Raw genomic sequence first — 7,145 nt, 5'->3', positions numbered from 1 at the left:
GAAGAGAGAGGAGCGTTAGAATTTAAACCCAGTGACTACAGAGAGAGAGAGTGGTGATGGCTGACTTCCTCAGCCCACATCTTCCTTCCCGGAAAAGGAGCGAAGCTGTGGATATAAAAGTTCTGATAATACTTGCCCTCTCCCCCGTAGCTCTGGATGAATTCCTCCAACCCCGAGAGCCTGCAGAGAACCACACGTGGGCCGCACAGGCTCCTGCTCCAAAGCGCTTCCTCAGGAGAGACCGTCCATCACTGACTAGCTGGCTCAGCCCCCGGCGGGTCTTCTCAGGAGCCCTGGGGACGGACCCCACGGCGGGGGGCTGGGGGACGTCCTTTCCCCAGAATGGGCCCCTCCCACTGGTCCCTCTCTCCACCCCCAGCAATGAAATGCAGGGGCCAAGCCTGCGCTGTGCGGGCTCTGTCCACCCGGCCCACCAGTCTCCCAATAGCTGGGGAGCAACGTATTCTGTGTTCCCGTTACTCTGCGGGTCTGGACTGGGATCCTGAGCGGTTCATTTCCAGGAGACACACAGCTCCCTCCAAGGGCCCCGTGGCGGCTGAATCTGCCTCGGGACCAACACCAGCGACTCCCATCCCCGCATCTGCCCTGCGCAAACTCCAGACTGCATCCCGTCCCCCCCGCCCAGGCCTCCCCGTCAGGGGAGGGGCACCGACATCCACTCCGCGGCCCCAGGCCAACTTCTAGGCAGGTGCTCAGTGAGTGTTTCTTGCTGAAGTAATGAACCCCTGGTCACAGCTCACCAGTTCTCTTTGGAATCCCGTAGGGGGGCCTGTGGTTCAGTTTGGGGGGTGTCACAAGCATGGAAGGAGGTGCTTCCGGCGCCAAGCTTGTCCTGTGCCCCCTCACAGCCGGTCCTTCCCCCCAGTGCCCCCGATTTGCTGGGAGGCAAGTGTTTGAGCTGCTGTGAATATTTGATGGCCCAGCCGTGCAGGAGAAGCTCTGAAGCATCGCAGAGCGGCCTCCTGCGCAGATGGCAGCCTCTCGAGGATGGAAGGGCCCTCGGGGTTCATTCTGCATCAGAGGTTCAGGGGCCAGCGGCCTGAAAAGCAATTCAGTTACCCTCTCGGTGAGGCCTCGGAAGCTTCCGGAAGCCGCCAGGCTCTCAGAGGGTGTCTCTCTCAGACCCCCTGAGCTCTGCCCCGCTGGCATAACCCCTGGACCTGACCCTCAGCCTCCCTCACACCCCCTGGGGTGACCCTTGGAGTCCCTGTCTCCTGCGGGGCTCACACCACCCCCGTCTGCCCCCTGGAGCGTGGATGCTGTGAACACGGGCCTGGTCTGCTCAGTCCCCGTGTCCCCGGCACCGATGGATGGATGGAGGAGGAAGGAAGGAAGGGCCACTTCCGGGCCCGGCCCCAGGTCTTCCTACGGCGCTGGTCCCCACACCTCAGAGACACGTGGAGACCGGGGAGCTTGTTAAAGAGCACGGGCCCGGCGCCTCCCTCGTGCTCTGAGGCGGGAGTCTGGGCCGGGACCCAAGAACCTGCATCGCTAACGAGGACTCCTAGAGGCTTCTAACCTGTGACCAGGTGCGGCCCCCACAAGGCAGCCCCTGGGAGGACAGCGCTGCCCTCTCTGCTCTCCGTCCCGCGGATCCAAACGAGGCCGAGGCTCGGGGTTCTTCCTTCTGGACGCCGAGGATGCCTCTCTCCGGTGGTGCTGAAGAGCGGGTGGGAAGGGCAGACATCTCGCAGGGACGGGCTCTCAGGCTGTCGGGGGGAAGCAGATTCGCGAGGCTGTTTCCCAGAGTGTGGTGGCCACGGTGTCGGCAGGGGACCTGCACCCGCCACCTCGGACGCCAGCCGACGGGACGCTGGACTCTCACCTCGCTTTGCTCGGGGCCCATTCAGTGTCGGCGTGCCTGCTGCCCCAGCCTGGTGCCCAGGGAGGAGACGGGAGATTCTGGGCCCGGGAGGACCTGGGGTGACAGCCCCAAACTCAGGGGACGGTGAGCTCGGTGGGCGAGGCCAGAGTCAGGGGAAGGGAGACCAGGGTGCTCCCCAGAGCCTGCCACGGGGGCGCCCCAGACACACACCAGCACCTGTGTGCCCGCACGTGCACACACGTACACATGCATACGCACACATGCATACACACCCACACGTGTGCACACACACAGCACCACCACCGTGCCCTCTGCCTCGCCCTCTCTGAAAGGACTTTCCCATCCCCGCAGTGCCCCACACCTGCCGCTCCTGCAAACCTCGGAGAAGCCAGGCCCCACTGAAGCGACCTCTGGTTCCTGCAGAAGGCGTGGCCCTCGCACACCAGGGCAGGCTTGGCCCCCCGTCCCAAGCCCTCTGCTGTCCCACCACCGGGAGAGGGCTCCCCGGGGACACCGGGGCCTGTTAACTCCCATGTTTAAGACATTCAGGAGCCTGTTTTCCCCAAATTGGAAGATTTGCAGTCACAGGACCTGTCCTGGTCATTTCAGGAAACCGAGGGCTCAGGGGAAGGTTCCAGAACCTTCTGTGAAAAGGACATGGGAGCTGCTGATGCTGGAGACTGAGCTGGACGAGCCGAGAGGGACACGGTGACCCAGAGAAGCTGTGGAACTCAGCAGGGGACAGAGCGGAGCCCCCCAGGCCCTGCGTCTGGGGGCGGGGCTGGTGGGCAGCTGTGAGATCCCTGGGGGCCTGGCTCATTCTCGGCCCCCACCCTCCCCTGTCTGCTTCCCCTCCTGGCCTGGCCCCAGGCAAGGGACCAGAGGGCCTCAGGGGGAGGGGGCTGCAGCTGGGCCCTGTGGGGAGGGGAGCGACTCTGAAAGGCCCTCAGAGAGCCACACAAGACAGCCTTGTTTGCGAACAGCCTCCCCAGGCTGGGATCTCCACCCTGCTGAGCAGGAAGGGTGACCCGGACCCGCGGTCAGGGGGCCTGGACTGCGTGGGGGACCTGCGGGGCTATTTCTAGCTCCTTCTCTGGCCCCACAGACACGGGGCATTGAAAGAGGCTGTTTGCAGCTTGAAATATTCTGCTGGGGGCCCTCCCTGCAGCTGGAACCTCGCTGAGGGCAGAGGTGACAGACCTCAGGGCAGGAGGGGTCAGAGGGCCCAGCTGTGAGGGTGGACGAGGCTGAAGCCTCCGCACTGGCCAGGAGGGCCCCTTGGGGGCCCCGGGGGCAGCGTGACCTTCCTCCACAAGCTTCCCTGGCTCCCCGTTGCGGTGGGGGGAGTCCAGGCCCCTCCTGACCCAGGTCAGCCCTGTGACAGCCACTCTCAGTGTCCACCCTCCCCGCGTCCCGGTCTCTGGGCTGAGACCGCCTCCCCAGGGCTGAGACCCCCTCCCCAGGGCTGAGACCGCCTCCCCAGGGCTGAGGCCCCCTCCCCAGGGCTTAGACCGCCTCCCCAGGGCTGAGGCCCCCTCCCCAGGGCTGAGACCCGCTCCCCAGGGCAGGGCCAGCAGCCCCACCCTCTGAGCTCCGTGCCCAGAGCGAGACTCCAAGGATGGCCCCGGGGGTGCACAGGAGAGATGACGGTGACCCCTGCCCGGTGCGCGGTGAGCCCCGGGTACCACCCCGCCCGTTAGTGCCGCTGCTGCCTGGACTGTGGGATGCAGTGGCCCGCAGCCAGCCCTGCAGGGTCCGCTCAGGGCAGGGACAGCCCCTGACTGTCCCCAAGGACCCAAGTCAAATCCCTCTGCGACCAGCTGGGGGGCCCGCGGGTCCACCGGACCTGTTTCCTCTCCTGTGAAACGGGAGTGAAGATCACAGCGGGGGACCCTGGCAGGCGGGGTGGGGGCTGTGAGGATAACGGAGGGAGCAGGTGGGAGACACCCTCTCCCACCTGGCGGGATCAGCACGCTGAGGTCCCCAGACCCCCTCCTGGGTCAGCGGTGACCATGACAGACGGCACCCTTCCTCCTCCCAGCGAGCGGCCGGTCCCTGGGGCGTAGGGGGAAAGACAGAGGGCAGGCCTGCCTTGGGAAAATGTCCCCCTAGAACTGGGGGCCCTGATTCAGACCCTGAGGAGGAACCTCTGGGCCCAGCATGGATGCCTGGGGGTGCCCCTCACAAGGGGTCTTCTCCTCCTCCCCCAGCCCCCACAGCAGACCCTCAGCTGCAGGGCCCTGAGGACAAGCTGGCAGGGCGTGGCCCTGGGGCAGGTGCAGTGGGAGGGAGGCCTGGGCTCAAAGCCGCAGGGGGAGGGGCAGGGACATCCTTGAGGCTCAGACCCCAGCACATGTGGGGGCAGAGTCACACCTGCAGGGGGCAGTGCAGAGCCAGCGCAGAGCAGCAGCACCGAATGAATGAGTCGTGAGAAACTCTCCAGAGGTTCCCAGAGACGGTGTTGGGGACCAGGCCCCTGAAAGGAATGGGGTTGTAACTCGCAGGTGGGCTGATGAGCCAGCGGAAAGAGAAAAGACTCAAGCAGGTCGCGGCACAAAGGGAAATGTAATGAACATCTCAGGATGGGGCAGCTTCAGGCACAGTTTGATCCAGCAGCTCAAACACTGACTTTAGGGCCTGACCTCTCTTCACCTCGTGGCTCAGGTTCCCTGTGTCCATGTCTCTCCAGGTCAATCTCTCTTCAGGGTTACATGTTCCAAAACAGAGTCTCTTCTCCAAGCAGATCCCGTCAAATCCTCACCCCTGAGCCCAACGCCCAGGCCATGGGAAGGGCATGTTCTGGTCTGCAGAGGCCTGAGTCACAGGAGCCCATCGTGGCCTGGGGGTGGAGTCAGCCTCACGCAGACCACACAGACAGAGAGGGGACGGGACCCCCAGTGAACAGAAGAAGCAAGGAGCCCAGGCCTCTCAGCTGTCTCTCCAGGACTGGGCTTCAGAAATCCCTCCTGCAGAAGTGGTGCCGCCACCTCCCGGCCCCCAGATGCCCAACGGGCTTTCCCTCCTCCTGAGTCTGCGGTCACAGTGCCTGAAACAGGGCTCATGGAAGGACCCACAGGCGCCGCACGGGAGGAGAGCTGGCCGCCTTAACCTCCCGGCCCGCACGCTGTCCCGCCGCGTCCTGGCTGTCCCCCGTCTTTGTCACGGGTCAGCCTGGGCTGCTTTCTGAGGGGCTGCTCCTGTCACCCGAGCCAGGAGGAGGGACACAGCCCCAGGGACGCTTGCTAATTAACGAGACAGTGTGATTAGCCAGTTAAAGGCAAACTCCTAAGGCTGCTGACGGGGTTTCTAATTTGGGAGGAGGAAAGGGGTTAAGCTGTGCTGAGAGCAGGAAAGGTTTGGAATCCAAGATGGTTTCTGGTTCCGTGTTTTGTCCTGGTAATTAACTGGATGGAAGTTGTTAAAGTTTATGAGGAAACCAGAGATAATGTGGGTTCACCGACTCTCTGGAAGATTAAGTTCATTTATCTCCTCCCAGAACTGCCAGAATCACCCAAGTCGATGCTGATTCAGAGAGAGAGGAGCAGAGCGGGCTGCAGCAGCACTCGCCCGAAAGTGAGGGGGAAAATGAGAGGCTTTGTGTTTTGGGCACCTCAACGTGTAGCGCCCAAGGGGAAATCAGAGCGCTAGCTGCTTCCTCAGGTGATTTCAGGATGTGGAATTGCTTTCAGTTTCGTCGTCTTGGCCGACTTCGCCCCTAGAAGCCTGCATCTGGCCTGGGGGGCGGCCTCCCCCACCCTGAGGACCTGCCCTCCCCCAGCCCTCCCCTCCCTGCACCTGTGTCTCAGCCCCAGGACCCCTCCTTCCTGCAGGGGGTGGGCCTCCCCTCCGGGCTCCCCAGCCCCCCCCCTACTTTGTCCGGAACAGCCCCTTCCCTTCCCTTAACCCCCTTCCGCTGGTGATTCAAGTCCTGGGGTTGGGGGCACCAGCCTCCATCTTCCCCTGGAAACATCCAGGCCAGTGCCCCTCTCACTGTGTTTTTAAACTACCTGCCTCCTCGCACAGGTTATCTCTTGACACATTAATAGCCACTATTTTTTAATTTAAATTGTAAATACGTTGTTGCAGAAATGTAATTCCTCATGTTATAAATATTGACATTTAAAAATAAACTAGTGCATCTCTCTTCTCAGTGTAGCCCGCGGGATCTGAGACCATGGAGGTGCCTCTCTCCCCATCATTCGCTTACGACTCCAACACGGGAATTTGCATCTTTCTCCTTTAACTCATAGTTTGCTCCAGTCCATTTTGCCCGAGAATTTTCATCCTAAGTAGTATATGTTTGCTTAAAAATATTTTATTTTTACCATATTACGCTTTGCTGCAAATATGTATACAGAAACTCATTTACGTATCAAAATAATTCTATGTCTATAAAGCTCCAGGGGTGAATGCATTCTTCTGGACTGAATGAGAATTGCATTGTTAGTAGCAGCCAGTACATCGGAGATAAACATAGTAACTTTAAACGATCATTTACAAAATAAAATGGAAACTGCCCTTTATAGAAGTGGAGTCCATGCTCTCTAAGCCTTAATGGAAGGCATTGCCTAACTGTCACCCTGGGGGCTCCCTGGGTCCCTACGCCCCGGCCCAGGATAAGGCACCTGAGGCTTGCAGGATCGGGAGGTTTTCCCTGTGAATTTCTCTGTAACTGGACCTTCGCTGATGCCCCCAGCCCCACCCCTCCACCTCTATGCTCCGTGGGGCGGGACCAGGTCAAGGAGCTCACCCCTGCACAGAGCCTGGCGCCCCTACGCTCGGGGAGCCCTGCAAACCGGGTCCCGACAGCACTGCCATCTCTTCATTTCTCGTGGTCCTTAGCACTGTGGATTTCTCTCATTTTATGTGTTTACTGTGTATGTTGTCTGTCCACCTGCCCCAGGATGGAGCTCCAGGCGGCAGGGATTTGGTCTGTTTTGTTCCCTGACAGATCTGCAGAGCCTAGAACAGCGCCTGGCACACAGTAGGTGCTGCAGGAAATGTTTGTTGAATGAATGAATGCAGGCACATTCGAGGTGATGGCGAGTTGTGGAGGGGAGGTCTCAACTCAGACACCAGGGTGGCAGAGGAAGGGTTACTTGGTAATCTGACACATTTACAACATAGATCCAGAAAGCCGGTTTCCGCTGACATTTACAACATATCCCAAACAGAGCAGGGAGATTCATTTTCAAAGTGTATCAAAATCAATTTGCCTTTAGGCAAAGTCAGAGAAACCAGTCTTTGCCGCCACCTGTCCTTCTATAAATTGCATTTTCCAGACAGCTGCAGAGACAAA

This window comes from Camelus ferus, chromosome 32 (assembly GCF_009834535.1).
Source record: "Camelus ferus isolate YT-003-E chromosome 32, BCGSAC_Cfer_1.0, whole genome shotgun sequence".
NCBI classification, from domain to species: domain Eukaryota; kingdom Metazoa; phylum Chordata; class Mammalia; order Artiodactyla; family Camelidae; genus Camelus; species Camelus ferus.
This window is presented reverse-complemented; position numbering follows the sequence as displayed.